This window comes from Choloepus didactylus, chromosome X, assembly GCF_015220235.1.
Source record: "Choloepus didactylus isolate mChoDid1 chromosome X, mChoDid1.pri, whole genome shotgun sequence".
In the NCBI taxonomy this organism is placed as follows: domain Eukaryota; kingdom Metazoa; phylum Chordata; class Mammalia; order Pilosa; family Megalonychidae; genus Choloepus; species Choloepus didactylus.
The window spans coordinates 150,700,345-150,724,462 of NC_051334.1; positions in this window are offsets into that span (position 1 = coordinate 150,700,345).

Genomic DNA, 24,118 nt, shown 5'->3' on the forward strand with positions numbered 1-24,118 from the left:
TTCAACAAATATCTATTATATTATGTGCCAAGTACTGTGCTAGGAAGACAACAGTGAATAAGACAAAGTCCTACTCTCATGAAGCCAGCATTCCAGTTGGGGAAACAGATAGTAAGCAAGTAAACAAAATAATAAGATAATTTCAGATTGTGACATGTGTTAGAAAAAATAAAACAAGGTAATGGAATAGAGAGTGACTGGAGGAGGGAAAAAGCTGCCATTCTCAAGAGGTAATACTTGAGATGACACCTAAAACTCAAGAATGAACCCCCATGCCAATATGGAGGAAGAGACTTCCAGAGAGATGAAATGGCAAGTGCAAAGGCCGTGAGGTAGTAATGAGCTTAGCACATTCAAAGAACAGAAAGGAGTGTGGATAAGTCTGGTGGACTAGGTGGAGAGAGAGTCAGAGAGGTATGCAGAGGTCCTCATGCAGGACAAGTGTTTTCCTTTTTTTATTTGGTATCCTGACCCATAGCAAAAAATAATTTATATTGTGATACAACACACACATACACACACACAGAGATATATGTAACTGAAACATTGTAACTCAGTACACACATACATACGTAGAAATGTCTAGCAGATTATATTTTCCAAAGAAAGTGAGAGCAATCCTAGCCTACATGCTTTTCTTGCAATGTGCAATTGATATTGACATTTTCCATCAAGAGTTAGGGTCTACATTCACTGCCCTTGAGACTGGGTTGACCTTTGTAACTGCTTCAAACAATAGAAAATGGCAGAAGTGATGGGTTATAATTTCTGAGGCTAGGTCAGAAAAGGCATTTCAGTTTCCACCTGGCTTTCTTAGATGGCTTGCTCTGGGGGAAGCTTTATGCCATGCCACCAGGACACTCAAGCAGGCCTGTGGAGAGGTCTATACATGGAGAGGATCCAAGACCCTCAACCAACAACCACATGAATGAACTACCTTGGATTTGGACCCTGTAACCCCAGTGAAACCTTCAGATGACTGCAACCCAGACTGACATAAGAGTAGAACTGAATGAAAGAATGCAAGTGAGAACTTGCCAGCTGAGCTGTTCTTGAGTTTTTGATATGACATGTAATAAATGATCATTATTGTTTTAAACCACTAATTTTTGAGGTAATTTGTTATGCAGCATTAGAAAACTAATACAGCTGACACAAAAGTTTTCTGAAATATCTGAGGGTGATGAACTCTATTTTCTCTTCCTTTCTATAATATTTACTTTAAAAAAATATTGGCCTTAACCCCTCAAATTGATTTTATGATCCACTAATGGGTCACAACCTGCAGTTCAGAAGATGTTGTTAGAGGATGTGGTCAGGGGTTTAAATTTTCAACCATTTTATGGGTCTGTGTACTGGTTTAAGATTTCTGGATGGCAGTTTGAGTATTCACATATGTGTGTGTGTGTGTGTGTGTGTGTGTGTGTGTGTGTGTGTACATATGTAAGGTTTGAAGCTGTATGTAACCCAGAAAAGATCACATTCATAAAAGATTAGCTAATCCATTCCTGTGCATGTAGACCTACTGTTTTGGTTGCTAAAGCTGGCAAAATGCAAAATACCAGAAATGGGTTGGCATTTTCAAAGGGCATTTATTTGATTACAAATTCACAGTTCTAAGGCCATGAAAATGTGCAAATTAAGTCATCAATGAGGAAGATACCTTCCATGAGGAAAAGCTGCTGGCATTTGGGGTTCCTCTCTCACATGGGAAGGAACATGACAACATCTGCTGGTCCTTCTCTCCTGGGCCCTGGTTTCAAAATGGCTCTCTCAGTTTCTGTGGGTCCTTCTTGCTTCTCCTGGGGAATTTTCTTTCTAAGCTCTCTCACTCTCCTTGAGCTCTCTTGAAGGACTCCAGTAAAGGATTAAGACCCACCTTGAGTTGGGTAGGCCACATCTCCATGGAAACAACCTAATCAAAAAGTCCCACCCACAGCAGTTCTGAACCCACAAGAATGGATTAAGAGAACATGTCATTTTCTGGGGTACATAACAGTTTAAAACCAGCACACCTATTATGAGTAATACCTTCTGATTAGGTTATTTCAGTTGCAGCCTACCCCAGGATGGGTCTTATTCCTCTTACTGGAGTCCTTTGTAATAGTGTAAAAGACAGTGAGAAGCACACAGAGAAAAGCCCCAGAAAAGCTAAGAAAGACAGAAAGGCTGAGAGAAAAGGACACACAGAATCTCAGAGAGGAAGCCACTGAAGCTAGAATGGGATGAAACCTGGGAGAGAAGGGAGAGACCAGCAGATGTGCCATGTGACTTCCCATGTGACAGAGGAACTGAGGATGCTAGCAGCCTGTCTTCAAAGTCCAGGTATTGTCCTGTTGATGCCCTGATTTGGACATTTTCATGGCCTTACAACTGCAAGCTTATAAGTTAATAAATGTCCATTGTAAAACAGTACATATGCATGTATAGTGAATTATAATAATATAGGGGTGATGTTTATCCAGTCACCAAAAGATAAATTTGTGTGTGTGCATGTGTGTGTGTTTGATTGCATGCTGGGAGAGATTTCTGGAAACAGGTTCACCAATGTTAACCAACATTTTTATCCATTCAACATAGAGGCAGATAACAGTTTCTTGTGATTAGGAAATAATTTGTTCAAGTTACCACACTCACCAGCCACCCCATTACAAATGAGAACTTCCTGCTCATTTGATTAATGTGCATTAGTTCCTCAGAGACTGAATGATTCATGGTACACCAACTGAGCCAAGTTTCTAGTCCTACAAAAGTAAAGATCAGACCCTGGACCACTGTGGTTGGCAATAGTCCCTATAAGAAATCAGCAGAACTCATTCATTCATTCATATTACAAATATTTATTGTGTACCTACAATATAACAGGCACTGGAGAATATTTCAGTGAACAAAACATACAAAAATCTCTACCCACATGGAGCTTACGCTCTAGTATACTTGATAGGTGTTTCTATTCATTCATTCGTTCGTTCATTTACTCATGAAACACTTGTTCAGTAAATGTATATTGAGCATAAAAGTGGTTCCAGACACTATACTAGATCAGTAATTCAGACTATCAGGATCAGAGTTCATAGCCCTAGTAATTATTTCAATTGAGATGAAATCTACGAAACATAAAATTCATCATTTTAGCTACTTTAAAGTGTACAATTAAGTTGTTTTTAAGTATAGTCACAATGTTGTACAACCATCACCACTATATAATTACAGAATATTTTCATTGCCACCCAAAGAAACCTCATACCCATTAACAAGTGACTCCCCTTTCCCTTCTCCCCCAAACACCTGGTCACTAATATGCTTTCTGTCTCTTTGGATTTGCCTATTCTGGATAGTTCACTGTGGTAGAAGACAGTTTTAGGGTAGCCTGCAGCCTTTCCCTGGATACCCACAAATACATCCTGTGTTCAGAATCAGGTGTGTCAGCCTGGCAAGATGAAACACAAACCTTAAGTAGATAAGGAGACCATGGGTATATTCCTTCCCCTATTGCCCCAAGCATATGTAAACATTCACTGGAAACAGTCTGTCTCTGGTGGACATGTTTTATGACACCCAAATCACACCCCAGTGGTATATATGTCCCTCTCAGGGAGGGAGCACTTGAATATCTCCTTGCCTTGACTACAGATTTAGACTCACTGGCTATGGGGAATTGTCACACACTAGTGAAGCTGACCTTGCTCTGTCTCTTCTCTATGTGAGTAAAATGTCTTTCCACCAGATCCTGTGTGAGTTGTGCTTTTGCTGGTGACCCCAACACCTGTATTGTAGTCAGGTGACATCTCTTTAGATGTCTCTCCTACTGACTAATATCATACAAATGGAATCACACAATACATGTCCTGTTATGTCTGGCTTCATTCACTTAGCAAAATATTTTTGAGGTTCATCCACCTTCTAGCATGTATCAGTACTTCATTCCTTTGTATGGCTGAATAATATTCTGTTGTAAGGATATATAATGTTTTATTTATCCACTCATCATTTGATGGACATTTCTATTGTTTCCGTCTTTGGGATCTTATGAATAATGTTTCTATGAGCCTTTGTGTGTATGTTGTTTTTTGAACATATATATTCAATTCTCTTGGATATATACCTAGGAGGGGAATTGCTGGGTCATATGATAACAACTATGTTTAACTTTTTAAGTTACTGCCAAGTTGTTTTCCACCATGTCTACACCATTTTGTATTACCACCAGCAATATATGATGTTTCCCATTTCTAAATATTCTTGACAATACTTGTTATTTTACATTTTAGAAATAGCCATTCTAGTGGGTATGGAGTGGTTATATCATTAATTGTAGTTAATTTTTTTTGTGGATATATATATTATGAAATTTGGCATTTTATTTATTATTTATTTTTATTTTTAAATTCAGTTTTATTGAGATATATTCTCATACCCTACAATCACCTATGGTGTACAATCAATTGTTCACAGTACCATCATGTAGTTGTGCATTCATCAACAAAATCAACCTATAAATTTTACATTACTCCAAAAAATAAAAATAAGAATAAAATACAAGTAAAGAAGAACACCAAAATATCCCATATCTCCAATCCCCTTATAATTCATTTAATTTTTCTCTCCATTTTTCTACTCATCTGTCCATACACTGGATAAAGGGAATGGAAGCCAAAAGGTTTTCACAATCATACAGTCACACCATGTAAGCTACATGGTTATACACTCATCTTTGAAAATCAAGGCTACTGGGTTGCAGTTCAACAGTTTCAGGTATTTCCTTCTAGCTGTTCCAATACACTAAAAACTGAAAAGGGATATCTATATAATGCATAAGAATAACCTCCAGAATGATCTCTTGATGACATTTGAAATCTCTCAGCCACTGAAACTTTATTTTGCTTCATTTTTCTTCCCACTTTTGTTCAAGAAGACTTTCTCAATCCCATGATGCCAGGTCCAGGTTCATCCCTGGGAGTCATGGCCCACATAGGAGGAAGAGCAGTGAGTTTACTTGCTGAGTTGGCTTAGAGAGAGAGGCCACATCTGAGCAACAAAAGAGGTTCTCTAGGGGTGACACTTAGGCACAATTATAAATAGGCTTAACCTCTCCTTGAAGTAACAAGCTTCAAAGGGGCAAGTCCCCAATGCTTGTGAGAATATCAGAAATTCCCCATGGGGGAAGTTTAATATTTCTACATTTTCCCACAGTCCATCAGGGGGGCTTTGCAAATACATTTTTATTCTCTGCCTAAATTACTTTGGGATGTATCAGGGTTTCACACTAACCTGTACAAACCAACAAGGTCTCATTCCCTATTCAAATTTCCATGTAATTATGGTGTTTGAGTAAACTGACTGTACAAGTTAAATTATCAGGTGTGCCAGAGAAAATATAGAATTTGTACCAAATAAACATTTCTTCCTTTGGTCTCACACAGAATTTGAAGTTTTGAAACAGTCAATATTGTCTTACCCTTTTGCCTGACTTATGTTAGTCCTAACCAGACCTGCTTCATTTGTGTCTCTAATTGAATTCAACTTTTTAAACAGTTGCTGTATGGGATAATACTGACACTCATAGCTGCCAGACCCTAGCTCTGAGTCTCAGGTGTTACATTGATACTTAAAATTCTAGGGATAGACCAGGTTATACACAAAGAGCTCAGCATCTCAGAATTTAGAGATAACCATTACAACTCAGGAATAGATGTGACTGCTGCTAGGGACCTTTACAATAAGCCTTCCCCTGATACCCTGTGCTCTAAGATTCAATTCTCAGAGTTTGCACATTATAGTTAGTTCATACTAATGAAGTGTTATAATGTTTGTCTTTTCATTTCTCATTTACATCACTCAAAATGTTGTAAAGATTCATTCACCTAGTTGCATGCCTCACAGCTTCATTCCTTCTTGCAGCCCCTCAACATCCTTTTGTATGCATACACCACAGCTAACTGTTCTGTTCATTAGTTGATGTACCCTTAGGCTACCTCCATCCATTGCAATTGTGAATACTGCCACCTTAAACACCAGTGTGCAAATGTCCATTCATATCCCTGCTCTCAGTTCTTCAAAGTATATATCAATAATGAGGTTGCAGGATGTTATGGCAACCCCATACTTAGCTTCTTGTGGAACCACCACACTGCCCTCCAGATGGGCTGTACCATTCTACTTCCCCAACGAGAGTGAATAGGTACATACCTCTCTCCATGTTTTCTCCAGAATTTGTATTCCTCTGTTTATTTTCCCCTGCAATTTTACAGAGATATATTCACATACTATACAAGCATGCACAGTGTACAATCAATTTTCACAGTATCATATAGTTGTACATTCATCACCACAATCAGCCCTTGAACACATTCATCACTCCAAAAAAATTAAAATAAGAATAATAAAAAGGATAAAAGAAAAAATAAAAATAAAATACAATAAAAAGGTCAGACAACAATGCCACTATTAAGAATCCCATACCCCTTCCTTATAACTCTTATAAACATTTAGCTTTGGTATATTGCCTTTGTTACATTTAATGGAAGCATATTACAATGTTGCTGTTAACTATATACTCTAGTTTCCCTTGATTGTGTTTTTTCCTGAATACCATCTGTGCCAGTTTGGATGTACTATGTCCCCCAAAACACCATGTTCTTTGATGCAGTCTTGTGGGGGCAGATGTATTAGTGTTGATTAGGTTGGAACCTATTGATTTTTTCCATGGAGATGTGACTCAATCAAATGTGGGTGTTTTGGGTGTAAGGTCTAGGAATCCCTACCTCCTACCACAAGATTTTTAAGATATTTCCATGCATTTTTTTTCTGAAACTTTTATGGTGATAGCTCTAATGCTTAGGTCTTTGATCCATTTCAAGTTAGTTTTTGTATAACATGTGAGATAGGAGTCCTCATTCATTCTTTTGGATGTGGATATCCAGTTATCCAAACACCATTTATTGAAGAAGGTGTTCTGTCCCATTTTCAATGGCTTGACTGCCTTATTAAAGATCAATTGTCTGTAGATGTGAGGGTCTATAGCTTTATACTCAATTTGATTCCATTGGTTGGTATATCTATCTTTATGCCAGTACCATGCTGTTTTGACCACTGTAGCTCTGTAATATGCTTCAAAGTTAGGCAATGTGAGACCTCTCACTTTATTCCTCTTTATCAAGAGACTTTTGGCTATTTGGGTCACCTGGCCTTTCCAAATAAATTTGGTTATTGGTTTTTCTATTTCCACAATGTAAGTTGTTGGGATTTTAATTGATATTGCATTGAATGTATAAATATGTTTAGGCAGAATTAACGTATCAACTATATTTAGCCTTCCAATCCATAAACACCTTATTTTCTTCCATTTTTAAGGTCTTAGTTTGTTGTTCTTTCTTTAGTTCCTCCAGGTGAGCAGTTTATTTGTAGATTTTTGCTCTTTCTTTTTTAATGTAAGCATTTAGGGCAATAAATTTCCCTCTCTGCACTGCCTTTGCTCCATCCCAAAAGTTATGATTTGCTGTGATTTCATTTTCATTTGTCTCATTATGTTTACTAATTTCTCTTGTAAGTTCTTCCTTAACGAACTTGTTGTTTAAGAATGTGTTGCTCAACATCCATATATTTGCGAGTTTTCTGGCCTTCTTCTTGTTATTGATTTCCAGCTTCATTCCATTATGGTCTGAGAAAGTGTTTTATATGATATCAATATTTTTAATTTTATTGAGACTTTCTTTGTGACCCAACATATGACTTATCCTGGAGAATGTTCCATGTGCACTTGAGAAAAATGTGGATCCTACTGTTGTGGGGTTATTGTTCTATAAATATCTGTTAAGTTAGTTTACTTATCATACTATTCAATATTGCTGTTTCTTTATTAATCCTCTGTCAAGATGTTCTATCCACTGATGAGACTGGAGTATTGAAGTCTCCAACAATTATTGTACAGGTGTCTCCTCCTTTCAGTGTTGTCAATGTGTATCCCATGTTTTTTGGGGTCCATAAATATTTATGGTTGCTATGTCTTCTTGATGGATTGACCCTTTTATTAATATATAATGCCCTTCTTTCTATCTTTTGTTTTATATTTGATGTCTAATTTGTCTAATATTAGGATACCTACTCCTGCTTTTTCCTGGTCATTGTTTGCATGAAATATCTTTTTCAAGTCTTTCACTTTCAACCTATTTTTGTCCTTGTGTCTAAGGTGAGTCTCTTGTAGACAGCATATACTTGGGTCCTGTTTTTAATGTATTCTGCCAGTCTATGTCTTTTTTATTGGGGAGTGTCATCCATTAACATTTAATGTTATTACTGCAAAGGCAGTACATTTTCTACCATTTTCTTTTGGATTTTATATGTCACATCTTATTTTTTGTCTCTTTAGCCTTCTTGATAGTCTTAATTTCTGCATTCTTCTCCAAACCTCTCTCTCTTGTCTTTTCCTATCATCCTGTAGCACTACCTTTAGTATTTCTTGTAAAGCAGGTCTCTTGTTGATAAACTTTCTCAGTGTCTGTTTTCCTGAAAATATACAAATTTCTCCCTTATTTTTGAAGAACAGCTTTGCCAGATATAGAATTCTTGGTTGGCAGACTTTCTTTTTCAATATGTTAAATATATAATATGACTGCGTTCTTGCCTCCATGGTTTCTACAGAGAAGTCTGCACATAGTGTTATTGAACTTCCCTTGTATGTGATGGATCACTTTTCTCTTGCTGCTTTCAGAATTCTCTATTTGTCTTTAACATTTGACAATCTGATTAATAAGTGTCTTGAAGTAGGTCTATTTGGGTCTATTCTGTCTGGGGTACACCGTGTTTCTTGGATCTGTAATTTTATGTCATTTATAAGAGATGGGAAATCTTCAGTGATTATTTACTCCATCATTGTTTCTGCCCCCTTTCCCTTCTTTTCTCCATCTGGGACATCCATGACACATATATTCATGTGCTCCATGTTGTCATTCAATTCTCTGAGACCTTGTTCATATTTTCCCCTTCTTTTCCTATCTGTTCCTTTGTGTGTGGGAGTTCAGATGTCCTACCCTTTTGTTCATTAATACTTTCTTCTGCCTCTTCAAATCTGGTGTTGTATGTCTCCATTTTGTTGTTCATCACTTTTGTTTTGCCTTTCATTCCCATAAGTTCTGCCATTTGGTTTTTCAAACTTTCAATTTCTTCCTTATGTTTGTCCAATCTCTTCTTTATATTGTTCTTCTCTTTTGCCACATCTTCTCTCAGCTCATTGATTTTTGTTTTGAAATTATTTAGCATGTTTGTTTGAACATCTTTAATTAGTTGTTTCATCTTCTAAATCTTGCTTGAAGTTAGTTTGTTCCTATCACTGGGCCATATCTTCATTTTTCCTAATGTGACTCATAATTTTTTGTTGGTGTCTGGGCATTGGTTTCCTTTATTAGTGTATACTAGAGGTCATTTTCTCTCCTTTGCTTTGGGTTTTCTTGTTAGTTGGCTTCATTCACTATTTGTTCTTTGGTGTTCAGTTCAACTTATTCTAGACCTCTAACATAGCCTAGTCAAAGATAAAAACTAACATTTCAAACAAGATACAGGATTTGAAATGATTAATTAAAGAGGTACAAAGAAACATGTTAAATGAACTCAGAAATCAAATCAATGAGTTGAGGTAAGATGGCAATAGATGAAGGACATAAAGATGTTGAGAGACCATAAAGAAGAACTTGAAAGTTCAAAAAACAAATGGCAGAAATTATGGGAATGAAAGCCATGATAGAAGAGATGAAAAACACAATGGAAGGGGTGGGGTAAGATGGCAGAGTGGTGAGGTGTGGGTTTTAGTTTCTAATCTGGGGCAGCTGGTAGAAAGCCAGGAACTGCATGGACCAGACACTGCCAAGAAATTTGAGTTTGGACATACTTCATACAATACTCAGGAATGCAAGGAGCAGCTGAGATCAGTGAAATCTGTAAGCTCTCATGGCCAGGGGACCTGCACCCCTCCCTGCCAGGCACAATCCTGAGGGAGGAGGGGCCATTGGTGCTGGGAACCAGGAGAGAGAACTGCAGTTGCAGCACTGATTAATGAACTCAGACTGCTGAACAAAAACTCCAGCCATAGATAATCTGAGACAAGACACCAGAGAATCTGGGAACAGTCAGCCTGGCTGAGAGGAGATAGGGCTAGCAAAAACAGCAAAAAAAAAAAAAAGGCAAAAATAAAAACAGAGACTTTTGGAGTTGGGAGAAGGGCTGGGCTCAAACAGAATCAGGCACATATGCAAATACAGGGGGCCAGGGCCCATCTCTGAAAAGCCAGTTTCTCTGCTTTCTTGAGTGTTCCTTAATCGCACTCAACTCCTTGTCTTTTGGCATTTCAATAGCCCATCAGAACTGCAAGGTCCATAAATTGTCTATACTGGGCACTTCTTTTTCTTTTTTCTTTTTTTTTCTAAATCTTTTTCTCTTTTTTAAAAATAATGATTCTAAGAGGCCCATTACAGAAAGCCTCAAAGACTTGCAATTTGGGCCCAGGCAAAAGCAGAGCTAAGGTAGCTCTGAGAGAAAAAGCAATAAGTCTAGTGGTGGAGAAAATTTGCTAAACACCATAACTTCCCAAAAAAGGGGGTGTTTATAGAACACTATACCCCAAAACAGCAGGATACACATTTTTCTCAAGTGTTCATGGAACATTCTCTAGGGTACACCACAGTTAGGTCACAAAGCAAGTGTCAACAAATTTAAAAATATTGATATTATAAAAAACACTTCCTCAGATCATAAAACAGTGAAGTTGAAAATAAATAACTGGCACAAGATTGTAAAATTCACAAATATATGGAGACTAAACAATGCACTCTTAGAAAACCAGTGGGTAAAGGAAGAAATTACAACAGATATTAGTAAATACCTTGAAACAAATGACAATGAAAACACAACATATCAAAACTTATGGGATGCAGCAAAGGTGGTGCTGAGAGGGAAATTTGTTGCCCTAAATGCCTATATTAAAGGAGAAGAGAGAGCAAATATTGAGGAATTAACTGTCTTCCTGGAGGAACTAGAGAAAGAAGAGCAAACTAACCCAAAAGCAAACAGAAGGAAAGAAGTAACATAGATTAGAGCAGAAATAAATGAAATTGAGAATATGAAAACAAAAGAGAGAATCAACAAAAACAGAAGCTGGTTCTTTGAGAAAATCAACAAAATTGATGGACCTCTATCTATGCTAACAACAAAAAAAAATGCACTCCAAAATGGGAAAGGAAACATAACTACTGACACTGCAGAAATAAAGGAGATGATGAGAAGATACTATGAGCAACTATATGGTAATAAACTAGACAACTTACATGAAATGAACAGATTCCTAGAAAAGCATGAACAACCAATATTGACCTGAGAAGAAACAGACAACTTCAACAAACCAATCACAAGCAAAGCAATTGAGTCAGTCATCAAAAATCTCACAAAAAGAAAAGCCCATGACCAGATGGCTTCACATTTGAATTCTACCAAGCATTCAAGAAAGAATTAGGACCAATTCTGCTCAAACTCTTCAAAAAAATTGAAGAGAAGGGAAAGCTACCCAACTCATTCTGTGAAGCCAACATCACCCTAATACCAATGTCAGGCAAAAATTCTACAAAAAAAGAAAATCATAGACCAATCTCTTTAATGAATATAGATGCAAAAATCCTCAACAAAATACTCACAAATCAAATCCAGCAGCACATTAAAAGAATTATACACCATGACCAAGTGGGTTTTATTCCAAGTATGCAAGGTTGGTTCAACACAAGAAAATCAACTAATGTAATACACCACATCAATAAATCAAAGCATTAGAACCATGTGATCATCTCAATCAATGCAGAAAAGGCATTTGACAAATTCAATAACCTTTCTTGATGAAAACACTTCAAAGGATAGGAATAGAAGGGAATTTTTTCAATATGATAAAGGCAATATATGAAAAACCCACAGTTAAGATTGTACTCAATGAGGAGAGACTGAAAACTTTCCCTCTAAGATCAGGAACAAGACAGTGATGCTCAGTGTCACCATTCTTATTCAGCATTGTACTGGAAGTTCTAGCAAGAGCAATTAGGCAGGAAAAAGAAATAAAAGGCATCCAAATTAGATAGGAAGAAGTAAAACTTTCACTGTTTGCAGATGACATGATTCTATATGTAGAAAATCCAGAAAAATCTACAGCAAAGCTTTTAGAGCTAATCAATGAATACAGCAATGTGGCATGCTACAAGATCAACATGCAAAAATCTGTAGTGTTCATATGCACAAGTAACATGCAACAAGAGGAAGAAATTTTTAAAAATTCCATTTACAATAACAATGAAACCCATCAAGTAATTGAGAATAAACTTAACTAAGGCCACAAAAGGCCTATACAAAGAAATCTACAAGAGACTGCTAAAATAAATTGAACAGGACCTAAAAATTTGAAGAACATACCCTTTTCATGGATTGGAAGACTAACTAGTTAAGATGAGAATTTTACCTAAACTGGTGTATAGATTCAATGCAATACGAATTAAAATCCCAACAACTTACTTTGCAGGAATAGAAAAACCAATAACCAAATTTATTTGGAAGGGTAAGGTGCCCCAAATAGCCAAAAGTATCTTGAGAAAGAGGAAAGAAGAGGGAGGTCTCACACTACCTGACTTTGACATGTATTACAAAGCTATAGTGCTCAAAACAGCATGGTACTGGCATAAGGACAGAGATACTGACCAATGAAATCAAATTGAGTGTTCAGAAATAGACTCTCACATCTACAGAGATTTGATCTTTGATAAGGCAGTCAAACCAAAGCAACTGGGACAGAGCAGCCTGTTCAATAAATGGTGTTTGGAGAACTGGATATCTATTTCCAAAAGAATGAGAGGGCACCTATCTCACACCTTATACAAAAATTAACTTGAAATGGATCAAGTAGCTAAACCTAAGTGCTAAGACTATAAGACTCTTAGAAGAAAATGTAGGGCAATATCTTAAAGATCTTGTGATAGGAGGTGGTTTCCTAGCCCTTATACCCAAAGCTTGAGCAACCAAAGAACAAATAGACAAATGAGGTCTCCTCAAAATCAAACACTTTTGTACATCAAAGGACTTTTTCATAAAATTAAAAAGGCAGCCTACACAATGGGAGACAATATTTGGAAACCACATATCAGATAAGCATTTAATATCCCAAATATATAAAGCAATCCTACAAATCAACAACAGAAAGAGAAACAACCCACTTAAAAAATGGGTGAAAGACATGGACAGACACTTTCCTGAAGAGAAAATACAAATGGCTCAAAATATATGAAAAAATGCTCAACTTCACTGGCTATTAGGGAAATGCAAATCAAAGCCACAATGAGATATCATCTCACACTTACCAGAATGGTCATTATTCAACAAACAGAAAATTACATGTGCCAGAGAGGATGTGGAGAAAGAGGCACACTTATTCATTGCTGGTGGGAATGTGGAATGGTGCAACCACTCTGGAAGACAATGTGGAGGTTCCTCAGGAAGCTAAGTGTAGATTTGCCATATGACCCAGCTATTCCACTGCTAGGTGTATATTCAAAGGAAATGGAAGTTAAGACATAAATGGACATTTGTAAACCAATGTTTATAGTGGCATTATTCATGATTGCCAAGAGATGGAAGCAGCCCAAATGTCCATCAATAGATGAGTGGATAAACAAACTGTGGTATATACACATGATGGACTATTATGCAGCTGTAAGACAGAACAAAGACATGGAACATATAATAACATGCATGAACCTTGAGGACATTATATTGAGTGGTTAGCCAGAAACAAAGGACAAATACTGTATGGTCTCACTAACATGAACTAATATTAATGAGCAAACATTGAGAGTTAAAAGCTGATAACACAGCCTACCAGGAGATAGAAAGAGGGTAGAGATTTGGCATTTGATGCTGAAGGACTACAGAATGTTCAGCAAGATTGATTGTATAGATTCAGAAATAGATAGCATAATACTGTGTGATAGTAGCACAATATTGTAACTACACTGAACAAAGATGTCTGTGAGTAAAGCTGAAAGAGGTGGAATAGGGGAATGTATGATACCAGAGGTAAAGATAGATGGTAAAGACTGGGACTGTATAGCTTGGCAAAAACTGGAGTGGCCAATGACTCCTATTAAATGTACAAATATAAAAATGTTTTCACATGTGGGAGAAGAAATTGATGTCAACCATGCAGAGTGTTGAAAAAGGGGTGGTATATGGGAAAAACATAATCAAAGAAAACTGGAGTCTATGGTCAACAGTAACATTATTATATGCTTTCATTAAATGTAAAAAAGGCAATATAACAAAGTTAAATGTGTATGAGAGGGGGATACAATGGAGGGATATGGGATTCTTGGTAGGGGTGTTGTTTTCTGTTCTTACTATTGTATTGTATTGTATGACATTTTCTTTTTCTTTTTATTATTTGCCAAAAAATACTTTTTCAGAATAATCAATTTGTTCAAGTGCTGACTGTGGTGATAAATGTACCACTGTATGATGATACCATGAGCAACTGACAGTACATTGTGGATAATTGTATGGTATGTGAATATATCTCTATAAAATTGTAGGAAAAAATATAAATAGGGGTAAAAGTCCTGGAGAAAATGTGGAGAGAGGGATGTACCTATTTTCTGTTGATGAGGAGGCAGAATGGTGTAGCCTTTCTGGAGGTCAGTGTGGTTTTTCCACAAGAAGCTAAGCATGTGAGAGCCATAACGTCCTGCAACCTCATTATGGGGTATGTACTTGGAAAACCTGGGAACAGAGACATGAATGGACATTTGCGCACTGGTGTTTATGGAGGCAGTATTCATTATTTGCAATGGGTGGAAGTGCTATGGGTACACTGACTGAGGAAAAGAATGGTGAACTGTGGTGTATGCATACAATGGAATATTGAGCAACTACGAGAAGGAGTGACACTGTGAGACAGGCAACGAGGTGAATGGATCCTGTAGACAGCAGTTTGAGTGAAGTACACCAGAAAAAAAGGCAAACACTGTAATGCCTCACCAATATGGACTGACTACAATGTGTAAACTCAGAATTTAATCTTAGAGCACAGCCTAACAGGGAAATGATTATTATAATGGTCCCTAGACTGTAAGCTCTTACAGCAGTCAAATCTATTCCTGAATTGTAATGGCTATTTCTAAACTCTGAGATGTTGATCCCTTGGTGTATAACCTGATTGGTCTCTGGAACATTGGGTGCCTCTGTGACACCTGAAACTCAGAGCTGGAGCTCAGCAGATATGAATGTCAGTATTAACACATACAGCAACTGTTTTAAAAAAAGCTGAAAAAATGCCCAGACTTCAATTAGAGATATGAATGAAGCAAATCTGGTTAAGACTAGGGCAAATCAGGCCAAAGTGTAAAGGTTGAAACTGACTGTGTGTTAAAACCTCAACTTCCATGTGAGACCAAGGGAAGAAATGTTTATTCAGTGTAGGATCTATATTTTGTAAACAATACAACTTCTACAGTCAGTTTGTTCAAACACTACAATTACATGGGACCTTGAATAGGAAGTGAGATATGGCAGGTCTGTATGGTTAGAGTGAAATAGCAACACATCCCAAAGTAATTTGTGTGGAGAATAAAAATATATATTCAGGCTCCCCCTGAGGAGCTGGGGGAGGATGTGGAGGTGTTGAACTTCCTCACCTGGATTGTTGCTGATGCTCTCACAAACACTGGGGACTGACAGCTTGACATGCTGAGCCCTCTGTCTTGGGGCTTGCCCCTATGAAGCTTGTTACTGTAAAGGAGAGGCTAAACCTACTTATAATTGTGCCTAAGAGCCTTCCCCTGAGTGCCTCTTTGTTGCTTAGATATGGCCCTCTCTCTCTAACTAAGCCACCTTGGCAGGTGATCTCACTGCCCTCCTCCCTACATGGGACCTGACTCCCAGGGGTGTAAATCTCACTGGCAATGCAGGATATGACTCCTGGGAATGAATCTGAACCCACATCATGGGATTGAGAATATCTTCTTGACCAAAAGGGGGATGCAAAATGAAACAAAATTAAGCTTACAGTGGCTGAGAGATTTCAAATGGATTCGAGAGGTCACTCTGGTGGACATTCTTATGCACTATATACATAACACTTTTTAGGTTTTATTGTATTGGAATAGCTAGAAGTAAATACCTGAAACTGTCAAACTCCAACCCAGTAGCCTTGAGTTTTGAAGATGACTGTATAACAATGTAGATTACAAGGGATGACAGTGTGATTGTGAAAACCTTGTGGATTGCACTCCCTTTATCCAGTGTATGGATGGATGTGTAGAAGAATGGGGAAAAAGACCAAATGAAAAATAGGATGGGATGGGGGGATGATTTGTGTATTCTTTTTTATTTTTATTTTTTATTCTTATTCTGATTCTTTCTGGTATAAGGAAAATGTTCAAAAATACATTGGGGTGATGAATGCACGACTATATGATGGTACTGTGAACAGTTGATTGTACACCATGGATGATTGTATGGTATATGAATATATCTCAATAAAACTGAATTTAATTTAAAAATTATTTAAATTTGCATGTATGTGTGGTGCTTTTATGACAGATGAAGAGGAAAAAATATGATGTTGGCAGCTCTTTCATTAGAATACATTTCTGTTTTACATTTTAGTTGAGAAGATCTGGCTGATTGTGTGCTTAAATGAATCCTATGAACAATTTCTTGGACAGTCCTATATATATATGTATATATATATGCATATAGTAACATGTTTAGACATGGATTTATTTTTCCTCAGTGTTTCCTATTGAAATATTTCAAACTACAGATAAGTTGGAAGAAGAGGTCAATAAACACCCACACCTAGATCCACCAATTGTTAGTATTTTGCCACATACCCTTTTTCTCTACATACACACATACATGCAGGTACACCTTATTTTTTTGCTGAAAATAAGTTGCAGACATTGTGGCATTTCAACCCTAAACATTTTAGCAAGTATCTTCAAAGTACAAAGACTGTGGTCTACATGCACAATTTGGAGTTGAAAGTAGCTGACTTGGAGAAGAAAAATTTTATTTCTGGATTCCTCAGCTTATGAATCTCATGTTCCATTATTTTATCTCTGGGACTCAAGAGAATCCTGCTAAAGCATTGCACCTTAGCCCATAAAAATGTTCAAGTAATGTTCCATTTGTTTCATATGTACACTCCCTGGTCTTATTGATACTAAGTCCCAAAAATGTAGTTTGCAGTCCTTTAGAGAAGAACCAGGGGACCCTTTGAGCACCTGATAAGAGCTATGGACTTCCTATTTAGAAAAAAATGATATATACACAAATACATACAATTTTTCATATCAAGGGTTTCATAGACCCCTTAAGTCTAAATGAATGTCAAGTTAAAACCCCAAATCTATATATTTTTAAAATCTCTTTGAGGTTTAACATTCTACAATTCACTGGTTTTGTTATTGATGACCAGTGCCACAGGAAGGCAGACTGCTATTTCTGGTTCTATTACTTGCCAACAGAAATGAAAATGAACCATGAACAGACAACAGCAAAGGGATGGAGCATTCTCTCAAATCAGCTGAAATCCTCTCAATGGCTCCCAGCCAATCAAAGGGATTGGAGCCATTTTTTTTTTAAAATAACTACATGGATATGAGATTATTTGTTTTTCTTATTCCATTGTTTGGTTATGGTTTGTTAATTTTCTTTAGGTATGGTAGGAATATGTCGGAAGCAGAGTAGTTATTTTAGGTTATTTGTTTTTCTTAATCCTTTGCTATGTTTTGTTTGAAATATGGGCTTTTTTTGTTGCTGCTTGTTTGTTTAATTTTACAATAAATAAATTAAAAAAGAAAAATAAATAACTCATGGGTAAAACAAACAAACAAACAAAAAACACAATGGAGACTTACAACAGCAGATTTGAACAGGCAGAAGAAAGGATTAGTGAACTATAGGACAGGACATCTGAAATCCTATACACAAAAGAACAGATAGGGAAAAGAATGGAAAAATATAAGCAGAGTCTCAGGAAATTTAATGACAACATGAAGCACATTAATATATTTGTCATGGGTGTCCCAGAAGGAGAAGTGAAGGTAAAAGGGGCAGAAAGAATAATGGAGGAAATATTCACAGAAAATTTCCCATCTCTTATGAAAGACATAAATTACAGATCCAAGATGCACAGTGTACCCCAAACAGAATAGATCTGAATAGATCTACTCCAAGACACTTATTAATCAGATCATCAAATGTCAAAGACAAAGAGATAATTCTGAAAGCAGTAAAAGTGATCCATCTCATATAGGGGAAGCTTGATAATACCACATACAGACATCTAAGCAGAAACCATGGAGATAAGCATGCAATGGTATGATATACATATATAAAATACTGAAAGAGAAATACTGTCAAACAAGAATTCTATATCCAGCATAATTGTCCTTCAAAAATGAGGGAGTATTAAAAATATTTTCAAACAGACCCTGAGAGAGGTTGTGAAAAGATATCTACTCTACAAGAAATTCTAAAGGTAGTACTACAGACAGGAAAAGACAGGAGAGAGATGTTTCAAGAAGAGTGTAGCAATGAATACTGTCACTAAGGGTAGAAAGAGAGAAGCTGTAAGGCAGAATAAATTCATGAAGCATATAGCAACATGAATGAAACTTGAAGACATTATGTTGAGCAACATTAGCCAGAAACAAAAGGACGAATACTGTATGATTTCACTAATATGAACTACCATTAATGAGTAAACTTTGAGAGTTAAAGTGGAAGACACAGGTTATCAGGAGACAGAAAAAGGGTAAAGATTGGGCATTTGATGCTGAATGAGTACAAAGTGTTCAACATGATTGATTGCGAAGATTCAGAAATGGATAGCAGAATACTACCTGATGGTAGCAGAATACTATAAGTACACTGAACAAAGCTGAGTGTGAATATAGTTGAAAGAGGAAGGCTAGGGGCATGGATGACCCCTGAAGGATAGAGATAAAAACTGGGACTGTATATCTTAACAAAACCTAGAGTAGACAATTATGGTGACTAAATATAGAAATATAAGAAAGTTTTCCTTGAGTGAGAAAAAATGAATGTCACCATTGCAAGGTGTTCAAAATGTGATGATATATGGAAAAATGCAATCAGTGCAAATTAGTGTGTAGTTAACAGTAACATTGTAATATACTTCCATGAAATCTGACAAGGCAAGATCCAAAAGCTCAATATCAATAAGAGGTATATCAGGGAGGGGTATGGGATTCTTGGTATTGTTGTTTCTCCTTTTTATTTTATTTTTTTAATTTATTCTTAATTTTCCCCTCTTCTTTCTTTGTGGAAGAAATGGGAATAGCCTCATATAGATTGTGGTGGTGAATTGATATCTATGTGATTACATAGGATGGATTTTATCTTGTGTGTATAAAACTGCTTAAAAATAAACAGAAAGATTCAAGTGCTGGAGAAAATGTGTAGAGAGAAATATATCTATTCACTGTTGGTAGGTGTTTTGGTTTGCTAGTGCTGCTCTTATGCAAAATACCAGAAATGGATTGCTTTTATAAAGGGAATTTATTTGGTTACAAAGTTACAAAAGTTAAGAAGGCCATAAAAGTTTCCAAGCTAAGGCATCAACAAAAGGGTAACTTTACAGAAGAATGGCCAGTGGTGCCTGGAACACCTCTGTTGTCTGGGAAGGCATGTGGCTGGCATCTTCTTCCTTTGCTCCCAGGCTGTGTTTCAAAATGGATTTTTTCCAGTATGTTTCTCTCTAGGCATCTGGGGGTAGTCTCTTAATTTCTCCCAGGCAAACTCTGGAGTAGCAAAAGTGCTTTCAAGGCTATCTTCAAAATGTCTCTCTGGGCTGCAGCAGTGAGCTCCTTCTGTCTGTGTGCTCTTATAGGACTCCAGTGATTTAATTAAGACCCACACTGAATGTTTGGAGCCACATCTCCATGGAAATAATCTAATCAAAGTTATTACCCACAGTTGGGTGTGTCATATCTCCATGGAAACAGCTTAATCCAAAGATTCCAACCTAATCAACACTAATACATATGCCCCCACAAGATTGCATCAAAGAACATGGCATTTTGGGGGAAATAATACATCCAAACCAGCACAGTAGGAAAGTGGAATGGTGCAGCACATCTGAAGGGCAGTGTGCTGATTCCACAAGGGTCCAAGTATCAGGTTGTCACTTGATCCTGCAACCCCATTATTACATATATACTTGGAAGAACTGAAAGTAGTGCCATGAATGGACATTTGCACACTGGTGTTTATCTTGGCAATATTTATAATTTGTAATGGATAGAGGTGGTGTAAGGGTAGATGGACTGATGAATGGAAGAGTGAACTGCGGTATATGCGTACAATGGAATATTGAGCAGCTGCGAGAAAGAATGAAGTTGTGAGGCATGCAACTAGGTGAATGGACCTTGAGGACAGTATGTTGAGTGAAATAAGGCCAAAACAAAAAGACTAATTTATAATGCCCCACTAATATGGACTAAATACAATGTGCAAATGCTGAAAATTGAATTTGAAAGCATAGTTTATCAGGGGAAGGCTTATTTTAAAGGTTCCTAGATTGTAAGCTCTTATAGCAGTCACATCTATTCCTGAGTTGTTACAGTTATTTCTAAATTCTGAGATGCTGAGCTCTTTGTGAATAACCTGGTCATTCCCTGGAACTTCAGTTATCTGTGTGACACTTGAGACTCAGAGCTAGAGTTTTGCAGCAGCTATGAAAGGCAGCATTACCCCATATAGCAACTGCTAACAAAAGCTGAAAAAGAGATCAGGCTTCAATTATAGATATGAATGCACCTGTTCTGGTTAGGACTAATGCAAATTGAACTAATGGATAAAGGACAACAATGATTGTGTTTTTTATCACATTTTTGTTGTGATTGTTCACATACCATACAATTATCCAAAGATCCAAAGTTTACAATCAATTGCCCCTGGTACCATCATACAGCTGTGCATCCATCACCACAATTAATTTTTTTCAATTTTTAGAACATTTTCATTACTCCAGAAAAGAAATAAAGGCAAAAAAGGAAACTCAAATCCTCCTATATCCCTAACCACCCCCCACTCCATTATTGACTCATAGTATTGGTATAGTACATTTGTTACTGTTTGTGAAAGAACATTGAAATACTACTAACTGTAGTATATAGTTTGCAATAGGTATATATTTTTCCCTATATGCCCCTCTATTATTAACTTCTAGTTATAGTGTCATACATTTGTTCTGGTTCATGAAAGAGAATTCTAATATTTGTATAGTTAATCACAGACATTGCCCATCACAAGGTTCGCTGTTTTATACATTTGTATCTTTTAAACTCCAGCTTTCCTTCTGGTGAAATACATGACTCTGAGCTTCCCCTTTCCACTACATTCACACACCATTCAGCACTTAGTTCTTCTCACAATGTGCTACTCTCACCTCTGTTCATTTCCAAACATTTAAGTTCAACCTAGTTGAACATTCTGCTTATAATGAGCAACCGCTCCCCATTCCTTAGCCTCCTCCTGTATCTTGGTACCTTATTGTTCATGTCTATGAGTTTACATATTATAATTAGTTCCTATCAGTGAGACTCTGCAATATTTGTCCTTATGTGCCTGGCTTATTTCACTCAGTATATTGCCCTCAAGGTTTCTTCATCAACCAATTTTTTTAAGGTAGCCTTGTTCACACACCATCCATTTCATCCTAAGTAAACAATTGATGGTTCCCTGTATAGTCACATATTTATGTGTCCACCACCCTCACCACTATCTATATAAGGACATCTCCATTTCTTCCACAAAGCAGGAGGAAGAGTCAAAGAAGGTAGAGAGGCAAAAGAAAAAGAAAAAAGAAAGAGAAAAAACATGGCAGCTAGGAAGCAGCAAAAGGAAAGATAACCTTAAACTAAAGTAGAATAAAAGAGTCAGACAACATTACCAATGCCAAGAGTCCCATACCCCTCACTTATGCCCCCTCTTATATGCATTTAGCCTTGGAATATTGCCTTTGTTACATTGAAGGAAGCATAATACAATGTTTCTGTTAATTATAGTCTCTAGTTTACATTGATTGTATTTTTCCCCCAATACTTCCCTATTTTTAACACGTTGAAAGGTTGACATTCATTTGCTCTCCTTCATAAAAAAACTTGTTTGTATATTTTATCACAATTGTTGAACACTCTAGGTTTCAGTGAATTATACAATCCCAGTATTTATCTTTCCTCTTTTCTTCTGGTGTCCCACATGCTCCTAACCTTCCTCTTTCAAAGATGTTCATCATCTTTGTTCAGTGTACTTACATTGCTGTGCTACTAGCACCCAAAATTGTGTTCCAAACCACTCACTTCTGTCTTTTCCTATCTGTCTGTAGTGCTGCCTTTAGTATTTCCTGTAGAGCAGGTATCTTATTCACAAACTCTGTCATTGTCTGTTTGTCAGAGAATATTTTGAACTCTCCCTCATATTTGAAGGACAGTTATGCCAGATATGGGATTCTTGGTTGCTTGTTTTTCTCTTTCAGTATCTTAAATATATCACACCACTTCATTCTTGCCTCCATAATTTCTGCTGAGAAATCCACACATAGTCTTATTAAACTTCCTTTATATGTGATGGATCACTTTTCTCTTGCTGCTTTCAGGATTCTCTCTTTGTCTTTGACATTTGATAATCCAATTATTAAGTGTCTTGGTGTAGGCCTATTCAGATCTATTCTGTTTGGGGTATGCTGAACTTCTTGAATCTGTAATTTTATGTCTTTGATAAGAGATTGGAAATTTTCATTGATTATTTCCTCTATTATTGCTTCTGCCCCTTTTTGCTTCTCTTCTCCTTCTGGGACACCAATGACACATACATTCCTGCATTTCATTTTGTCATTCTACTCCTGGAGATGTTGCTCATATTTTTCCATTCTTTTCTCTATCTGTTCTTTTGTGTGTAGGCTTTCAGGTGTCTTGTTCTTCAGTTCCTGAGTGTTTTCTTCTGCCTCTTGAGATCTGCTATTGTATGTTTCCATTGTGTCTTTCATCTCTTGTGTTGTGCATTTCATTCCCATAGATTGTGGCAATTGTTTTTTCACACTTTTGATTTCTTCCTTATGTATGCCAAGTGTTTTCTTTATAGCCTTTATCTCTTTTACTATATCTTCCATAAACTTTTTGAATTGATTTAGCATTAGTTGTTTCAATTCCTGTATCTCAGTTGAAGTGTAAGTTTGTTCCTTTGACTGGGCCATAACTTTGTTTTTCTTAGTGTAGGTTGTAGTTTTCTTTTATCTAGGCATATGGTTTCCTTGGTTATGCCAATTAGGTCTTCCCATACCAGAACAGGCTCAGGTCCTAGAAGGAAGACATATTCAGTATCCAATTTCCCTGATGGTGTGTCTTAGAGGATTGAAACACCCTGTGCTTTCCTGTCCAACAGCTGGCACTGGTCAGCCTGTGACTCCAGACTGGTGTAAGGAGGTGTGGCCCATGGCTCTTTTCCCCCAGGCTCTGGGGTCTAGTTCTGAATAGAAGGCGGGTGGTAGAGCTTGGAACCACCTTCTTCCTCTTAGGGAAGATACATCCTGTAGGAAGAGGTCATTTTCATATAAATAGATTCTTTGTCTCTCTGTCTCTGCTATCTCCACTCTTGTCTGGGTCAGAGTGCTGTGAGTTTAAAATGGCTGAGACTTCCTCTACTGCAGAGCACTGTGAGCTGAAATTGGCTGAGGCTTTCTCCACTGGGCTGCCCAAGTTGAGAAAGAGGAAAAGGAACAGAAATCCCCCTTTCAGGGTCAGTCTACAGTCCCCAGATTCACTCATTGGCCAGAGATAGCTCCTGATCCTTTGGGCTCCCCATGCCAAGATAGATACATCCCCTGGCTCTTCAAGGTCAGTCATCACCAAAAGCCTCTGTCTGCTTGTTGGGGATTTGCAGCTCACATTGATCAGTCCATGTTGCCAATTAAAACCCCAGTTGGAGCTAGAATGAGGTATATTCACCTGTTCAGAGAGTGCTGCTCTCTAGCACTGTGAGGTTTTGCAGTTTGTATTGCCATGGTGTGGGTCTGCAG